General features: G+C 39.1%; 1 pseudogene; it reads right to left on the bottom strand.

Moving 5' to 3' along the window:
• Positions 1 to 18,953: 18,953 nt before the first annotated feature.
• LOC122212996 lies at positions 18,954 to 19,966 on the bottom strand (annotated as a pseudogene).
• Between the last annotated feature and the right edge of the window lie 496 nt (positions 19,967 to 20,462).

The following is a 20,462-nucleotide window of genomic DNA, read 5'->3' as shown; positions in this document are numbered from 1 at the left end:
ACATGTGTATCTACATCTCACAAATTTGTGTATATTCCGTTTTCACTATCAGTTTAAAATATTTTCTATATTCTTTGTGATGTTTTTTCTCACTCATGGGTTATTTAGACGTATGTGTTTGAGTTCCAAATATTTGAGTATTTTCTAGAAATTTCAGTGTTCAGTATGGTAAGCATTAGTCATGTGTGGCTATTGAGCACTTGAAATGTAGCTGGTGTACCTGAGAAAAGGAAGTTTGAATTTTAATTTAGTTATAATTAGCTTTAATTTAAATTTAAAAGCTGAAGCAGTGTAAAATATTTTACCATGAAACACAGCTTTGTTGTTTAGGTGGAAATAAATTTCTCTTGAATATTGTATTACATATTATTGCTGTTTTGCAATGCAAATGTGGGACGTATGCATTGTTTCTAGTGTCAGCCATAAACCTGTCACCGAGCTATAGTCCTGTCAATAGATTGATTCTGTTTGAGTAATCTTCTTTCACTGAGGCAATACTTGTGTTTGAATACTGGATGTAGACAGTACGAATCACAGTAATGCCTACCTACATTATAGGTGGTAATTAAATTTAAATACTGATTATTTTATTCATAATATAATTAAATTAATTTTTGGTTTAAAAATCAATATGGACAAATTTTTAACTTTGAAATGAATGCATAATACTGATACAGAATGAATGGAGATCACCAGGTGAACTCCATGACAAGAACAGAGAAAGAGAAAGAGACCAGACCAACATATGTTACAAAATTCATGATGAGCAGCAATTGCACTTTGTTGTAGTACAACAAAGCCAGAAACAAAGTGGTTAGAGACGTTTTCAGGATACACATAGGAATTTTGATGAAACATTTCCTCTCAACAATCAAAAACAAAATGGACAAAACTAGTAACTGAGCCAGAATCAAATGCCCAACAAAACAATTCTAAATAATTTTTAACAGGATCTGAGCTTTTAACTTGGGCCACTTTAAAGCAGCTTTGATTATTGCACAAAAAAGAAAAATGCTTTAGTTTGAGAGATGGTTAAAGAAATTACTACTTTGGCTACGGTAAGTTTTGTTGGAAAATTTTAGGAAAAGCCTAAGATTTTTAAATTACCAAAATATGAAAGACCTTCCATTAAGGCACCAAACAATTGCCCATGGAAGAGAAGACCTTTTTGAGGAACCTCTATAATTGTTTTCCAGAGTGGCTGCACCAGTTTGCATTCCCACCAACGGTGCAAGAGAGTTCCCCTTTCTCCACATCCTTACAAATATCTGTTGCTTTCTGACTTGTTAATTTTAGTCGTTCTCACAGGTATGAGGTGGTATCTCATGGTGGTTTTGATTTGTATTTCCCATATGATGATGAGTGATGCTGAGCATCTTTTCAAGTGTCTGTTATCCATCTGTATTTCTTCTTTGGAAAAATGTCTGTTCATATCTTCTATTTCTTTATCTTAAAATGTTATTTTTATCTTATCTTTATCTTTAAACATTAAAAATAAGGCAAAAACATCTTTGACCTTGGTGGCAGCAACTTCTTACTCAACATGTCTCCAGAAGCAAGGAAAACAAAAGCATAAATGAACTATTGGGACCTCATCAAGATAAACTGTCTGCACAGCAAAAGAAACAATCAGCAAAACTAAAAGGCAACCAATGGAATGGGAGAAGATATTTGCAAATGACATCTCAGATAAAGGGTTAATATCCAAAATCTATAAAGAACTTATCAAACTCAACACCCCAAAAATCAAATAATCCAGTGAAGAAATGGGCAAAAGACATGAATAGACACTTTTTAAAAGAAGACATCCAGATGGCTAACAGACATATGAAAAAAAAATGCTCAACAGCATTCATCATCAGGAAATACAAATCAAAACCACAATGAGATACCACCTCACACCAGTCACCATGGAAAATTAACAACGCAGGCAATGACAGATGTTGGCAAAGATGCAGAGCAAAAGGAACCCTTTGACACTACTGGTGGGAATGAAAACTGGTGCAGCCACTCTGGAAAACAGTATGGAAGTTCCTAAAAAAATTAAAAATAAAACTACCCTACGGCCCAGCAATTGCACTACTAGGTATTTATCCAAAGGATACAGGTGTGCTGTTTCAAAGGGGCACAAGCACCCTAATGTTTATAGTAGTGCTATTGATAATAGCTAAAGTATGAAAAGAGCCCAAATGCCCATCAATAGATGAATGGATAAAGAAGATGTGGTATATTGTCACAGACTTTGAGTCTGGAGTTCTCTCTTGTCCAGCAAGAGAGCTGATGCAGAATTGAATATGAGAGAGGCTAATGTCCAGGATGAGACAAGAGACCTGAGTAAGGGTCCTTGCTCTGTATTTATTAGGATCAGAAGGCTTACAAACGTTATGGACATGCAGAAAGAGACAATAAAATAGTGATCATTAATTCATGTGTGTGAGAGAAAGGGGGTTTCGAAAGTATGCAGTGTTAGGGGTTTGGGTCAATATAAAACAAAATCCCAGTATCAAGCATAGGGCTGTTTACTGCAGGCACCAGACACCGTGTCTGTTTATCTTAACCTTTCTAGAGGCTAAGTCAGATAGAGCATGCTACCTCAGGGTTAACAACACATTTTTCTCGCTGATTAGCTCTGGGAGCTTTTGTCCTGTAAAGGCTTTCCGCTTTACATTTTGTTTACCTAATGATAAATCCTGGGGCTTTTGCCCTGCTGTGGCAGCTTTCCACCTCTAGCTGTTCTTGGACGCTTTCATCCTGTGGAAGCAGCTTCTACTCTATGCTTCATTCTACGCTGAGTGCTTTCGCCCTGTGGCGGCTTTCTGCTCAGAGAATTCTTAAACTTATTCCCCATTGTATATATAAAATGGAATATTGCTTGGAATCAAAAAGAATGAAATTTTGCCATTTGAAACAACATGGATGGAACTAGAGTGTATTATGCTAAACAAAATTAGTCAATCAGAGAAAGACAAATATCATATGACTTCACTCCTATGTGGAATTTAAGATACAAAACAGATGAACATAACGGAAGGGAAGCAAAAATAATGTAAAAACAGGGATGGAGACCAAATATAAGAGACTCTTAAATATAGAGAACAAACTGAGGGTTGCTGGAGGGTTATGAGTGGGAAGATGGGCTAAATGGGTAACGGGCATTAAGGAGGACACTTGTTGGGATGAGCGCTGGGTGTTATATGTAGGGAATGAATCACTGGATTCATTATTATTATTATTGCACTATATGCTAACTAACTTGGATGTAAATTTAAACAAACAAACATTAAAAGTAGAACTACTGTATGATCCAGCAATTGCACTACCAGGTATTAACCAAGGATACAAAAATACAGATTTGAAGGAGCACATGCACCCTGATGTTTATAGCAGCACTATCAACAATAGCCAACTATGGAAAGAGCCCAAATGTCCACCGACTGATGAATGGATAAAGAAGATGTGGTGTATATATGTACAAGGGAATAATACTCAGCGATCAAAATGAATGACATTTTGCCATTTGCAACGACATGGGTGGAGTTAGAGTGTATTATGCTAAGCAAAATAAGTCAATCAAAGAAAGACAAATACCATGTGATTTCACTCACATGTGGGATTTAAGAAACAAAACAGATGAACATATGAGAAGGAAAAAAGAGACGAGGAAGCAAACCATAAAGACTCTAAACTGTAAAGAATAAACTGAGGGTTGATGGAAGGAGGTGGGTGGGGGATGGGCTAGGTGGTAATGGGTAATAAGGAGGGCACTTATGATGAGCACTGGGTGTTATATGTAAGTGATGAATCACTAAATTTGATACCTGAAGCCAATTTTACCATATATGTTAAATAACTAGAATTTAAATAAAAGCTTAAAAAGAAAAAAAGACAAGATCTTTTTAATAATATCAAAGATTAATTGATATAAAATTTGAAAACTTTCAAGTATTTTTCTTTAGAACCATACGAGAAGTATGATATAAGACACTGGCCAAATAACATTTTTAGTATGTCTTAAAATATTCCCAAATCTATGAAGAGATGTTGTAAATTCAAGGCACACAATTAAATTAGAGGTATGGGGATTTCAAAATCATTTGAGCCTGTCCGATGAGAATTTTAACAGATATTTGGCACCAATCTTTCACAATGGAGATCCCTGCGTAAGGCTCCAGCTTCAATCTCATACTGTATGCCCCAGAATTACTGAATCATGCTCTTTCCCAGTGCTGGATCCTGACTTTATTTTGCTTTGATTGTTTCCAGAAACATATCAGCTCCCACCACTTAAACAGAGTATTTGATTAGGAAAACATAATCTAGGTACCAAAAGTAAAATGTAGGGACACCTGGATGGCTCAGTCAGTTAAGCATCTGACTCTTGATCTCAGCTCAGAGCTTGATCTTACGATTGTGAGTTCAAGCCCCATGTTAGGTTCTGCACTGGGCGTGAAGCCTGCTTGAAAGAAAGAAAGAAAGAAAGAAAGAAAGAAAGAAAGAAAGAAAGAAAGAAAGAGATGGAGGGAGGTTGGGAGGGAGGGAAGAAGGAAGGAAGGAAGGAAGGAAGGAAGGAAGGAAGGAAGGAAGGAAGGACTTTTAATCTAGGAAATGAGAGAGTTGCCCAAGCATGGGAAGGCTGGGAATGCAGGGGTTTGAGAAGCTAACTGGGGCTCTGAAACCAGCAGTTCTCATGGCCATCAGTGATGAAGCATAAAACCTGTGTGTTTGCAAAAGTTTCCAGAGAATGGTACTCCATCCCGTACATGTTCCAAATCACGAGGGAGCGTCTTGCATTAGTGAACTTTAACCTGGACCTACAGGAGAAGGGATGATATGGAATGTCATTCTAGGTTCCTTCCCTGTGATGCCGAGAAGGGACCTTGAGGGACAGTGAGTGTTGTCACGGTGACAACAGGGGATTTGGCACAGCTGAATAATTCATAGGTAAGGATTCACCTTATATCTGTTCTTATGGAAGCATTCCCTATCTCATCCAAGAAATCAAATAAGACTAGTACCTATTTAATGCTGGGTGTGCCTGGGACAAAGTACTAATTTATTATCTCGTATTTTAGTCACTTGTGTCTTAGGATGTTGACAGTTACTACCACAGTAGTGGGTGGCAGAAAACTCTTCCCTGTTCAATGTTGTGCACCGAATTCCTGGCATACATGAGGCATCTGTAAATGTTTCTTCACCCTACTCCTTGGAGATTTAGTGAAACTTGGCTCAAGATACATTTCCATAGCCTAGAGAGGCCAAAAGCCTTCACGCTCTTTCTGGGAATTTTCTGAGCTCACTTCTTTAGGCTTTCCTCTACTTTCTCAATCATATGCATTGTCCCATTTCACCCCATTTGATGTAGTTCTTCAGCTCTTTAACTGGTTTCCACAATAACAACATATATTAACCATTTTTTTAAGTTTACGTACTTATTTTGAGAGAGAGAGTGAGAGAGGGGCAGAGAGAGAGGGAGAGACAGAATTCCAAGCAGGATCACAAAACCTTGATCATCACCTAAGCCAAATGAACCCAGGAGTCAGATGCTTAACCAATTGAGCCACAGAGGTTCCCCATTAGCATTTTTATGAAAGTCACAGGGAGGGGTCCCACAAGCAGCAACAACATTACTGCACCAAGAGCTGACTCTCCTCTCTCTGGCTCAGAGGAGGAAATGCCAATCCCTCCAACTCCACCACCCAGGAAGTAGAAACTCTGCTGTGAGTCCTTCATAAATGATCTCCTCATGAAAGGCAGAGTGATTGATCTGTTTCAGAATGTGAGAATGTTAGGACAGTCTGACGTCCAGTAGACCACTTTTTCCTATTATATTTTATTTTTCAAAAACAGGAAGCAGATGGTACTTTCTCCCTTTTAGCTTGCTGGGACCAGACGTGACCCACACTTTTGGATACTTATTCCATTCTGTATGCACACCAAAGAAATTATTTCTGGCAGGTCCCAACTGAGTCACCTTCTCAGACAGTAAATCTGGTTGTCAGATAGTCCCAGGATGTACGACTAGCTCTGTTCCATTCAGGGAGAAGAATAAAGTCTTCTAACTTTGGACTCCAGTTCCTGCTCTGGTCTCTACTTCCTCTTTACTAGGGAGTCATAGACTTTTGATAGAATTCTGGTATTTTGCCTTATTTGATTTAGTTCTTTGCATGTACACTTGAGAATCTTGGAAAGGAGTCTTCAGTACTCTGAATCCAGCTGGTAACATTTTCCCTTTCAATCACAGGATTATTTGCTCCTGGGCAGTCACTCTGAAGGGATAGTCCCAGACAAGCAGCATCCACAACACCTGTGAGTTTGCTGAGAATGCAGATTCTCAGGCTCCACTGAGAGCTTACTGAATCAGAAACTTTGTACTTTAACAAGCCTTCCCACTGGCTCTGATGCATGCTAATGCTTCAGAAAATATAGAGAATGTGTGAAATGAAGAAGCATTAAGAATTGTATGAAAATTTGGTTGGGAGATTGTCAAGGGAATTCACCTTGAGGGTGAGAATGACGTAGCTGTGCAGCAAGGTGTAGAGAAAATTCACCCAAGGGACACATAGCACATGTTGCTTGTCATCTGCGTGTTATCCACCTGGCCTTTGTTCCTTACTAACAAAACTACAGCTGTGTTGATAAAAGTGGTGTATCATGTGAAATACTAAATCACACAGTGTTTCTTGCAGCTGTGGTAACCACATGATCAAGAGATAGAAGCCAAAGTCCTGGGGATTTCTGGGCTTGCTTTGCTTTTGTAATACAAGTGACATTCTGTTTTCCTTTTTGTTTCTTTCTTTTAAGTTTATTTTGAGACAGAGAGAGAGAGAGAGCAGAGGAGGGGGAGAGAAAGAGGGAGAGAGAAAACCTCAAGCAGGCTTTGCACAGTCAGCCCAGAGCCCAAATCTGGGCTTGATCTCAGGAACCATGAGATCATGACCTAAGCCAAAATCAAGAGTTGGGCACTTAACTGACTGAAGCACCCAGGAGTCCCTGCCTTCCTTATTGTTTCTATCTTCTTTCCATCTGTAAGGCAGAGGTGAAGCAGTCATCTTGCTTCTTTGAGACAAAAGTCACTTGCAAAAAATGGCGGAGAAGGTAAGGAGACAAAAATCAAGTTATCAAGTTCTTTGGAGAGTTTCATCACCAACTTTTGTATAAAATTTTAACCTTTTGTTTGTTAAGCCACTTTAGTGATGTTTCCCTTACGTGCAGCCCAACATACTCCAGCTGGTATTCCAGGACTGAATGAGAATCACTGCCAGATCAGCCACACTGAGAAACAGGGGACGCCATTCAACAGGTAGAGGATGGGATCCCATCCTTCTCAACAAACCCCCATGTTACGTAGGCACTCCCACTGAAGGAATGTGATGGCAGGGTGGTGGGGGGCATGACTCTCAAAGTCACTTAAATAGACTGAACTCTGTCTAAAGGTTCTCTTTGACAGATCACATTGGACTTCTTTAAACAACATGAAACATTTCGTTATGGTTTTTCTCTGGAAGTAATGGGTAAGACCGAGGAAAGACTAGAAAAATTAAGGTTTTTACATTTTCTCTCTATATTAAATGTAGTCTATGTTTAATTTTGCTATGTAGGCTGTTCCCATGTACTCCACACTGCTCCACAAGAATCAATTGACTTAAGGTCTTAGGGGACTAATTTCCATAAGCTTGCTCAAAGTATTTTTCCTACAAAGCAACCATTATATCAAAAGGAATTAAAAATAGAATTAAAATTTCCCTATCTCAGTGTCCTTTCTCACAAATGTCTATCAGAGATATAATGCTTAAGAAAATGTGCACACCACGGAGCACAGGAACTATTTTTATTGACGAAAAAGTTACAGAAAATATGAGCATATAGGACTTAAAATGCCCTAATAATAGATTTTAATACACCATTCTCAGTACAAAACAAACCAAGTAGGGGAGCCTGGGTGGCTCAGTTGGTTAAGCATCTGACTTTGGCTCAGGTCATGGTCTCACAGCTTGTGAGTTTGAGCCCTTTATTGGGCTATGTGCTGACAGCTCAGAGCCTGGAGTCCGTTTCAGATTCTGCGTCTCCCTCTCTCTCTGCCCCTCTCCTGCTCACATTTGGTCTCTCTCTCTCTCAAAAATGAATAAGTACTAAAAAAATAAAAACAAAAAACAAACAAACAAAAAACAAGCCGAGTAGCCAAAAAAGAAAAAAAAAATAATAAGAGCTAGAAGAGTAAACAACATAATGAAGAAATTAGATCTCATGGATATATTGAGAATTTACTCTCTTCTCTATAATAGCAGAGAACACACTCTTTTTGCAGGCACTCATAGAACATTCACAAAACTTGATCATTACCAAACCTCAGTGAGTTCCATAAAGTAGAAGTATTGCAAACAACAGTGCAATAAAACCAGAAATCACTTTTGAAAGGTAATCTGGAAATTAACTTTTAGGAAAAAAGTTTTGTGGAAAAAAATTATAAACTGACACTTTAGAATTTCTTAAAGATGATGATCATGAAAACACTAAATAGCAAACAGCTATAGGATTCATTTAAAGAAATGAGGGGAGGGGCGCGTGGGTGACTCAGTTAGTTGAGGGTCCGACTTTGGCTCAGGTCATGATCTCACTGTTCAAGGCCCGCATAGGGCTCTCTTCTGTCAGCGCAGAGCCCGGTTTTGATCCCTCCTCTCTCTGTACCTCCCCCACTTACACTGTCTCTATCTCTCTCAAAAATAAACAAGCATTGGGGCACCTAGGTGGCTCCGTTGGTTCAGTGTCGTACTCTTGGTTTCAGCTTAGGTGATGATGTCACAGTTTTGGAACCAGCTCCGATCTGACAGTGGAGCCTACTTGGGATTCTCCCTCTCTCTCTGCCCCTCCCCCGTTCATACTGTCTCTATCTCTCTCAATATAAATAAGTAAACTTTAAAATAAATGAATAAATAAATAAACATTTTTGAAAATAAAGAAATGAGGGGAGAAAATTCATTGCACCCAAGACTTCTCCAATAAGAATAAAAGAATGAAAAATAATAAATTCAATTCCCACCTCCAAAAATACCTGTGAAAACTAAAAGGAAGTAAACCAAAGGAAAGTATGGAAATAATAAAGATAAAAACAAAAATTAATGTAGTAGGGAGGAAAACACACTAGGCCTAATTAACAAATTAAAATTCAGGCTTGTCAAAAAAAATTAAACTACTAATTATTTTTTTTGAGAAGAAAAGGGGAAAGGACCACAAATAAAATTTTCAATATGATAAGAGGTTATGGCCATTGAATTAGAAGAAATTTTTTTTATTTAATATGAAATTTATTGTCAAGTTGGTTTCCATACAACACCCAGTGCTCATCCCAAAAGGTGCCCTCCTCAATACCCATCACCCACCCTCCCCCCCTCCCAGCCCCATCAACCCTCAGTTTGTTCTCAGTTTTGAAGAGTCTCTTATGCTTTGACTCTCTCCCACTCTAACCTCTTTTTTTTCCTTCCCCTCCCCCATGGGTTTCTGTTAAGTTTCTCAGGATCCACATAAGAGTGAAACCATATGGTATCTGTCTTTCTCTGTATGGCTTATTTCACTTAGCATCACACTCTCCAGTTCCATACACGTTGCTACAAAAGGCCATATTTCATTCTTTCTCATTGCCAGGTAGTATTCCATTGTATATATAAACCACAATTTCTTTATCCATTCATCAGTTGATGGACATTTAGGCTCTTTCCATAATTTGGCTATTGTTGAGAGTGCTGCTATAAATATTGGGGTACAAGTGCCCCTATGCATCAGCACTCCTGTATCCCTTAGAAGAAATTTTTAAAATTTAAGACTTCTGTACAAATAAATATGAAGACCTAGATGAAATGGATAATTTCCTAGGGAAATACAGATTACCAATACTGTCCACTAGAGTGATGAAGGTGAAATCATAGACCAATTTACATGGAAGAGATAGGGAAAGCCATCCAGGAACCATACCACAAAGTTAACACCAGGGCCAGATGGTTTTGCATGGGAATTCTTCTGAACCTTCAACATCCAGATGTCCCAGTGCTCTTTAAATTGTTGCAGAACATTGGAAATGAACGGAAATTTCCCTAACTGCTCTTTCAAAAGAAATATAGCATTGATACCTAAGCTTGATAAAGACCATACAAAAAGATGAAACTATAAACCAATATCTCTCATGAGTATCAAAACAAAAAAAACAAATAAAATACTAGCAAATAGACTCCAACACCACATTCTTAAACATAAATGAAAAATTGATTCGTTATTGGAAAATCTATTAATGTCATTCACCTTATCAATAGACTTAAGGAAAAATAATCATAAGGTTATTTCCATAGATGATTTGTGAAAGCCTTTGACAAAATTTAATAGCTATTCATGATAAATAATATAATAGCTATTCACTCAAGAAAAGAGTGGACAGGGGCACCTGGGTGGGTCAGTTGGTCTAAACGTCTGACTCAATTTCGGCTCAGGTCATGATCTCACAGTTCTTGGGATTGAGCAGCGCATCTGACTCTTTGGGACAGTGTGGAGCCTGCTTGGGATTCTCTCTTCCTCTCTCTGCCACTCCCCTGCTCACACATGCTCGCTCTCCCTCTCTCTCTCTCTTTCTCAAAATAAATTTTAAAAACTTTTATAAAAAGTGGAGAATACTTGTTTAAAATATTTATACACACACAAATACAAATTGTATACTACTGTAATCCAGTATCTCCCTTACTTAACCGGGAATCACTGAAGATATATTTAGGAACAAAGCAAGCCATGTCCATCCTTTACTATTCAACATCGTGATAGACGTTTTAGCCAATGCAATGAGATAAGAGCAATCAATTATGGGCATAAGACTAAATAAAAAAGAAGTGATAAACTGTGGTGCATCCATAAGATGGAATCCTAGTCAGCAATTAAAGAAGACAAGCTATGGACACACACCACATGGATGATTCTCAAAGTTTTTATGCTGAGTGAAGCCAGTCTCCAAAGGGACTTTGTTTTACTTATCTCTAAATTCTCAGCGTACTCTTTTGTTGTTGTTTTGTTTATTTATTTACTTTGAAACGGAGGAAAGGGAGAGTGAGCACAAACAGGGGAGGGGCAGAAAGAAAGGGAGAGAGAGAATCCCAAGTAGGCTCCAAGCTGTCAGCGTAGAGCCCGATGTGGGTCTCCAGCCCACCAATGGTGTGATCATGACCTGAGCCAAAATCAAAAGTCAGTCGCTCAATTGACTGAGCCACCCAGGCGTCCCTAGACTCTCATTGTAGTATTATGGTATAAAATCTACCCTGAAGTAAAACAATCAATGAATGTTAATGAATTGATGAATAGATATGAACTCTTAAAACTCGAGAGAAGGGAATGTGTTGCATGTATCATTCTCCTATTCTATGAACCACCATATGTAGTATTTATCAAGGACTCTGCCTGCCTTCTGCCCTGGGAGACAAATGGGCAATGCTGTTCTCAGGGTATTTCATTTTTTTAATGTTTATTTTATTTTTGGAGAGAGAGAGAGAGAGAGAGAGAGAGAGAGAGAACGTGAGTGGGGGAGGGGCAGAGAGGGAGACACAGAATCTGAAGCAAGCTCCAAGCTCCAAGCTGTCAGCACAGAGGCCAACTCATGGCTCGAACTCACGAACTGTGAGATCATGGCCTGAGCCAAAACCAAGAGTTGGATGCTTAACCAACTGAGCCACCCAGGCATCCTTAGTCCATTTCATTTTTAAGAAACTAAGCAATCATCAAAATAGTAGTCTTTTCATATTTTCTTCATATTTTAAATTTCCAGGAAACTTTGTTCTTTCCTGTTGATCCAAGTTTTTTCTAGCATCATTCTGTTTTGGCCTGAAGAATTTATTTAACATTTTGTTTATGCAAGCCCTAGTGGGACAAATTCTTGTTTTCATTGTCTTCAAATGTATTTTTTTAATCTTTATGCTTGAGAGAGAGTTTTGCTGAATAAAGAATTCTAGGCTGATCTTTTCTTTCTCTTCAGCATTTCAAACATATTCCAATGTTTTCTGGCTCACATTCTTTCTGATAAGAAAGCAGCTGTCATTCTTATATCGGTCCCCTATATATAATGTCTTTTCCCCTCCTCTGGTTGATTAAAAATTTTTTGTTTTCTTTGGTGTTTCAGTAGTTTTACTATAAAGTGCCTAAGTTCTCTCTCTTTGCATTTCCTCCTTAAGGTTGATCATGATTTTTGGATTTCAAAGTTAAGGTTTTTCATCAGTTTTTTTTTTATTTGTGGTCATTATGCACTCAAGTTTTCATTCTTCTATTCTTGGGTTCAAACTGAATATATGAGAGTAGTTATTGTTAGTCCATTGACATGAGCGCTACATTCATTTGGGTTTTTTTTTTCAATATTTTCTTCCTTCTTGGGTTCTCATTGTGGTTTTGATTTGTATTTCCCTGATGATGAGTGATGTTCAGCATTTTTTCATGTGTCTGTTAGCTATCTGGACGTGTTTTTTGAAAAGCGTCTAGTCATGTCTTTTGCCCATTTCTTCACTGGATTGTTTTTTTGGGGTGTTGAGTTTGATAAGTTCTTTATAGATTTTGGAATCTAACCCTTTATTTGAGATGTCATTTGCAAATATCTTCTCCCATTCCATCAATTGCCTTTTAGTTTTGCTGAGACATGTTGAGTAGGAAGTTCCTGTGACCAGGACCAAAGAGGTTTTTCCTGCTTTCTCCTCTAGGATTTTGATGGCTTCCTGTCTTATGTTTAGGTCTTTCATCCAGTTTGAGTTTATTTTGTGTATGGTATAAGAAAGTGGTCCAGATGAGGGGCAACTGGGTGGCTCAGTCGGTTGAGTGTCCTACTTCGGCTCAGGTCATGATCTCGCGGTCTGTGAGTTCGAGTCCCGCGTCGGGCTCTGTGCTGACAGCTCAGAGCCTGGAGCCTGTTTCAGATTCTGTGTCTCCCTCTCTCTCTGTCCCTCCCCTGCTCATGCTCTCTCTCTCTCTTTCTCTGTCAAAAATAAATAAACATAAAAAAATTTTAAAAAGAAAGAAAGAAAGAAATAAAGAGGTCCAGATTCATTCTTCTGCATGTCCAGTTTTCCGAACACCATTTGCTGAAGAGACTATCTTTATTCCATTGGATATTCTTTTCTGCTTTGTCAAAGATTAGTTGGCCATATGTTTATGGGTCCATTTCTGGGTCCTCTATTCTGTTCCACTGATATAAGGGTCTGTTTCTGTGCCAGTACCATACTGTCATGGTGATCAGTGCTTTGCAATACATCTTGAAGGCTGCAGTAGTGATGTCTCCAGCTTTGGTTTTCTTTTTCAGGATTTTTTTGGCTACTCGAGGTCTTTTCTGGTTCCATAAAATTTTAGGATTGTTTGTTCTAGCTCTGTTTAATGTTATATATAATATTATAAGCTCTGTGAAGAATTCTGGTGTTACTTTGATAGAGATTGCATTGGATATGTAGATTGCTTTGGGTAGTATCGACATTTTAATAATATTTGTTCTTCCAATCCATGAGCATGCAATATTTTTCTTTTTTTGTGTGTCTTCTTCAATGTCTTTTATAAGCTTTCTGTGTATAGATTTTTACCTCTTTGGTTAGGTTTATTCCTGGGTATTTTATGGTGTAAGTTTAGGTTGTGTATCTGAGACCTTTCTTCCTCCATTAAGAAGGCCTGGATTGCTATATTCTCCCCTTATGATCGCCTTTGTTGCATCCCAGAGGATCTGGGCTGTAGTGTTATCATTTTCATTGGCTTCCATGTACTTTTTAATTTTTCTCTTTAACTTCTCAGTTATCCCATTCATTCTTTAGTAGGATGTTATTTACTCTCCAACTATGTGTTATCTTTCCAAATTTTTCCTTGTGGTTGATTTTGAGTTTCATAGTGCTGTGGTCTGAAAATATGTGATCATATGTGATATGATCTTGATATTTTTGTACTTGCTGTGTCCCACTATGTAATTTATTCTGGAGATTGTTCCATGTGCACTTGAGAAGAATGCTGCTTTATGATGAAATGTTCTGAATATATTTGTTAAGTGTATCTGGTCCAATGTGTCATCCAAAGCCATTGTTTCCTTGTTAATTTTCTACTTAAATGATCTGTCCATTGTTGTAAGTGGGGTGTTGAAGTCCCCTACTATTATGGTATTATTGTCAATGAGTTTATGTTTGTGATTTATTGATTTATATATTTAGGTTCTTACATGTTGGGTCATAAACGTTTACAATTGTTAGGTCTTCTTGGTAGATAGACCCCTTAATTAAAATATAATGCCTCTCCTTATTTCTTGTTATAGTCTTTATTTTAAAATCTAAATTGTCTAAGTATGGCTACTCTGACTTTCTTTTGGCGACCATTAGCATGATTTCTCCATCCCTTTACTTTGAATCTGAAAGTGTCTTTCAGTCTAAAATGGGTCTCTTGTAAACAGCCTATAGATGGATCTTCTTTTCTTACAGATTCTGTTACCCAATGTCTTTTGATTGCAGCACTTAGTCCATCGACATTTAGAGTGAGTACTGAAAGATATGAATTTATTACCATTGTGTTGCCTGTAGAGTTTGAGTCTCTGGTGGATTTCTATGGTCCTTTCTAGTCTTTATTGCTTTTGGTCTTTTTTTATCTTGGTTCATCTTTTCTTCCCTGAGAGAGTCCTCAAAATTTTTTTCTAGGCTATTATTGGTCACAAACTTCTTTAGTTTTCCTTTGTCTGGGAAACTCTTTATCTCTCCTTCTAATTTGAATGACAACCTTGCTGGATAACGAATTTTCAGCTGCATATTTTTCCAATTCAGCACTTGGAGTATATCCTGCCACTCCTTTCTGGCCTGCCAATTTCTAATAGATCTGCTGAGAACCTGATCTGGCTTCCGTTGTAGGTTAAGGACTTTTTCCCTTACTGCTTTCATAATTCTTTTCTTGTCTGTTTATTTTGTGAATTAGACTATGAAGCGACTTGTTGATAGTTGTTTTTTGTTGAATCTAATGGGAGTTCTCTGTGTTTGCTGGATTTTGATGTCTGTGTCTTTCCTCAGGGTAGAAAAGTTTTCTGCTATGATTTCCTCACATAAAACTTCTTCTCTGTTTTATCTCTCTTCATTTTCTGGGACCCCTATTATTCAGATGCGATTCCTTTTTAATGAGTCACTGAGTTCTCTAAATCTTATATCATGCTCTTTTGCCTTAGTTTCCCTCTTTTTTTCCTGAATCATTATTCTCCATAGGTTTGTTCTCTGCATCATTAATTCGCTGCTCTGCTTCATCCATCCTTGCCACCTTGGCATCCATTTGAGATTGCATCTCAGTTCTAGCATTTTTAATTTTGTGCTGACAAATTTTACTTTTTTTTTTTTAATCTCCATGGAAAGGGATTGTATGCTTTTTCAATACCAGGTAATATTTATATTATCCAGACTCTAAATTCTGGGTGAAATATTTTGCTTATTTGTCTGAAGCATTTCCTCCTGTTCTTTCTTTTGGAGTGAATTCCTTCATTTCTTCATTTTGGATGAAAAAGAAATAATAAAAAAATAAAGATTAAAAGTTAAAAATTTAAAAGAACACAAAAAAAATCAAATAAAAGATGCTAGATCCTAGGTGTGTTCTGGTCTGGTTGTTGAAAGAAACTCGATAGAATAGAGAAAAAAGGGAAAGAAATGGGGGAAAAGAGAATAAAAAGAAAATGTTTGATAATTACAAAAACGAATACAATAAAATAGAATAGAGTGAAATGCTGAAAGTAAAATGGAATAAAAAATTTTACAAGAAAGTAAAAAAATACAGTAGATATAATTTAAAGAAAAATATTTTTTATAAACTCAGAAAATAAAAATAAATTTTTTCTCTTTCTATATTCAAGTATAAGAAAAGGAGAAGAAAAAAGAATGAATGGATGGACTAGCGAACAGAATGAAATATGAATGAAATTATATCCAGTTTCCACTAGAAGTCAAACTATGGAGAAATCTATAGTCTGTAAACTAAGGTGGCGGAGAGACTCATGTTCCTCTAGAGTTTGGTTGGCACAGTTGGATAGGGCTTGGTGTGACGGCTCCGTTTACACTAGACGGCACTGCTTAGATTACTGGGGTAGATCATTGTGGCGCCTGTATCCATGAATGCACATGGGTGGGAGAGGTGTAAATGGTATCACCTACCTACCCAGTCTCTAGAATCAGAACTCTGTGCTCTCACTGACTGGCAATCATGCACCCCTCCTTTGTCCCTGGCTTCTGTCCACTCCCTGCCTCTACACTATCCAGAACCAAGTCATCAGCCTGCCAGGTGGTACCTCCCTTCTGAATTTTATGTCAGATGAGGCTGTGATTCCAAACCCCTCATTTCTGAGGGCCCTGTGGCTTGGACACACTCTGACCCCCTCAGGGAGTGTCTTGCCAAGACTTGCTTGGGTGCTGGCTGCCCTTGCCCCCAGGAAAATTTGCATGACCATGTTGCTGCTGAAGCCCAGAGACTATGGCCAGGTGCCAACATTCCCAGAAAAAATTCACTCAATCTTGTAGCAGCAGCATGTAAGAGATTATGGTAAATCACACCACACATCTGGCATCAGGTTTCACTGCTTCCTAACACCCTTGCTCAACACCAGCAAACGGCTGTTCTCTAGGGTCTGCTGAGGTCTTTGCCTGTGCAGAAGCTGCATAGCCTCTACCAAATGTCCTCTTAACTGGGGAACCACCTCTCCCCATGTGGCCAGAGACCCCTCACCCTTGGACCTTGCTGTCTATTCTTGGGGATTTGCCCTTCCCACCAGAACACCACCAGGCATTGAGCTGTATAACTTCAAACTCTGTGCTCCCCTGTTTATAGAGTGGCATTGAACTTTCTTCTTTCTCCTTTCTCTCTTTCTTGTTCAGTCCCTTATGTGTGTTTCCACTCTTTCCCTTTCTCTCCAGCTGCTTCCAGGAAGAATTTTTCCTGTACTCTCCCCCCTGTCTCAATCCTCTTTCCACAAGCAAAAATAGTTCCCTAACATCTGAGCCTTCTCTCTCCACCAGTTCACCTCTCCATGCTGCATACCTGTGAAGTTCTGTGGCTCAAGTTATGAAGATTGTTGTGTTAATCCTCAGATACATTTTCTAGGTGTTAAAAATGCTTTGGTGCTGACCTAGCTGAAATTCAGGGATGACAGAAGCAGAAAACTTCCAAAACTCTGCCATCTTGGCCCCTTCTCCTAAGTGACTATTTCTAAAAGGATTGTGAGCTTCTTTGTGTTGTGCTTCTCTAATGCTTGAGATTAATTAAAAGTTCAGTCTACACCGGGACTTATTGATAGAACATGGAAATGTGCTTTGGGAAACCTTAGAATGGATAATGTGAGAAGTACCCAGGAGAAAAGTAGAAAAGGGGTAGAGACACCTCTTATTGTTATACATATATTAAAGACAATTTTTGTTCCAGGAAAACCAGAAAGGTCTCTGAAGCCTTGGTTACACATAACATCTATCAGTGAATAATTAATCAATCCAAGGAAAAGGTAGTGTTTGACTGGCAGAGGGGTTGAGAATGTGGCTGGAAATTTCCAAGCAAAAGGAGGAGAGATGTGCAGAGGGTAAACCAAAACTAGCTCCAAAATCATCTTGAACTTTTACCAAAGTAAAATTCAGTGTTCTTAGAAGAAATAACAAAGGGGGTCACCTGAGTGGCTCAGTCCATTGAGCATCTGACTCTTGGTTTCGGCTCAGGTCATGATCTCACAGCTCATAGGTTTGAGCCCTGCATCGGGTTCTGCACTGATGTGTGGAGTCTGCTTGGGATTCTTTCTCTCTCTGCCTCTCCCCTGTTCATGCTCTCTCTCTCTCTTGCTCTCAAAGTAAATAATTAACTAATTTTAAATTAAGTAATAAAAATAGGAAAGTTATTTTCCAAGAAAAAGTGGACTCCAATCTTTTTTTTTTTTTTTTTTTTTTTATTTTTTTTTTTTTAAATTTTTTTTTCAACGTTTTTTATTTATTTTTGGGACAGAGAGAGACAGAGCATGAACGGGGGAGGGGCAGAGAGAGAGGGAGACACAGAATCGGAAACAGGCTCCAGGCTCCGAGCCATCAGCCCAGAGCCTGACGCGGGGCTCGAACTCACGGACCGCGAGATCGTGACCTGGCTGAAGTCGGACGCTTAACCGACTGCGCCACCCAGGCGCCCCAAGTGGACTCCAATCTTATAGAAATATGAGAGAAGAGAAGATTTTTATTTTAATAACAAGCAAACAATTCAACTGGGAGGCGGTGTAAGTAATGAAGGTCTGAGGTGATGGAGGTGAAGTGGCAACAGTTAGTTTCACATGAAAAGAAGAGAACTGGTTATTCACAAATATATTGCATTGAGGTCAGTCAAAGAGTTGCTATCATACATCTGAATACAGCAAACAGTTGTTCTCTTCTGTGTTGAATCTCCGTCTTTCAACTGCTCTTTCTGGCATTTCACTTAGTTGAGTTCTTAGAGGTCTATTTTCCAAAAAACTCTTTGTCCTTCAGTAGGCAGCTGATAAGGAACAATTTGAATGCTTCTGTAAAACTCTTACTACATAAATGTCCATTCATCTGGAAAGAATTCTATAAACATCTCCACCGATAGATTACCCAACACGAAGAACAAATCTTTCTAACAAATCATAGGGGGAAGGTGATCACTGTGTCCTAAAGGAAAAATAAGTGAGTAGAAGCAACAGAGGGAGAAGATCCACCAATCTAGAAAGAAACCAGATTTTTCTCGGGATAAATAGACAAAGTTTGGGGCCACCTTTATACCTTCTACTCTGGAGTTCCACAAATTGAGAATTCGTCCCTCCCCTGTTAAGTCAATCAAACATCTACCAATCTCCAACACTGAATCTGATTATACCCCTTAGTCCTGAGAGTCTGAGAGACAGAAGCGAGAGTGCTCCAAGGTTGGCGAATGAGTTCAGGGGTGCGGGGGCTGGGTTGGGGGGGGGTGGCAGACAGTGGGCAGGGCCAGCGGGAAATATGCAGGAAATAGGGAGATCTTTTCATTCAGGTAAATCTTACATAAACAGGTGAGAGAAAACAGGAAAAACTATCTGCAGTGCTTCCATGATCAATTCAAGGTTCCTGCAATGAGTCTCACCTTCATATCTGGCGTTCTGCTGCTTTAGGGCATAGAAAGCCTCTTTCCCTGCCAATTCTCTCCATTTGTTCCTTTCATTTCTGCCGCTCCAGTTTATCCTCCAGCTTCCTGATTTTTTCTCCAAACTCCTCTCTTACCTGCACTCTCTGTCTCTCTAGCTATGCTCCATAAAATTCTTGCATCTCTTGGATTTGTTTCTGAATCTCCTCTTTGGCCTTTTGGTACATCTTCTTAGTGTAGCATCGTCCTTCATTCTAGGCCACAACGCGCTAGACCAGGGCCAGCAGCTGGCTTCTCTGGGCCTCCTGCTCAGCTCCTGTCGCACCATTCTTGTACACGCAGTAGTGATCACGGAACTAGCCCTCCAGCCCTCGGATGCCTTCGGGTGCTTCCTCTAAGTAATCATGGAAATTGATGCCATCCAAGTCATCTTTCCGGGTGAAAAAGAGAATCATGTATCTCCTAGCTCTGAGTCCAAATATTTACTGGATCTTTTCCATGGCCTTGTGCTCTTCCTGCATGTACGGGACCAGCTGTCCCATCAGGGGCAGGGTGTGAGGTCCTGGGGAGGTCAGGAAGATGTAGCGAGTAAACTCTTTCAGGTGTCAGCATCCTGTGCCTCGGTGTCAAAAATGCCTGGTGTATCCATGACAAAATTTCTCTTACCTGCCACCTGCTGCTCCCTTTCTTACAGGTCTTGGTGGCAGATGTTGTGGCAGTGCTAGAAGGAAACACTTTCTCTCCAAGGGTGCTGTTGCCCATGGCACTTTTCCCTGCTCCAATCTTACCCACTAAGATAAGTCTCAACTGTGAATCTCTGCCATCTTGGTTTCTAAGCCCTGGGACATCAGGAAACAAAATCCACAGCATTAGGAGGTAATCCAGCTGCTTCCCTATAGGGCCCCCCATTTCCCCTCACACACACCCCTCCTCTGTTGCCCCATGGTCCCCTCCCATAAGTGACTGATGCACTCCCAGGAACTCTATAGAAGACCCTTTTGGAGAAGCCTATTTGAAGTCTATAGAAAGCCTGAAGTTCTCTTGCAATACTTGGGAAATGCCCAAGTACTTTCCAGGATTTCCTGGAGCTTCTTACTATTACTTTTTGTAGCTAAGTAGCCTACAGAAGGGTAAACAAAATATTGTAGTTTACAAAGAGAATTCTGAGCTATTCTTCATAAGAGCAATGCAGCAAGTAACACAAAATCTGTCTTTGGGGCATCTCAGTAGGAGATTCCCCTCCCCCATTTATATTCAGAATGGAACTTTTCTTCTCCCATTAAGAAGCCAGCTAGGCAGGTTACACAAGCAACTCATCCTTGTAGGGTACAAAAGGGTACAAAAGGGTACAAAAGCGATCTGTGTGG

This window comes from Panthera leo, chromosome A2, assembly GCF_018350215.1.
Source record: "Panthera leo isolate Ple1 chromosome A2, P.leo_Ple1_pat1.1, whole genome shotgun sequence".
Lineage (NCBI taxonomy): Eukaryota > Metazoa > Chordata > Mammalia > Carnivora > Felidae > Panthera > Panthera leo.
This window is presented reverse-complemented; position numbering and strand designations above follow the sequence as displayed.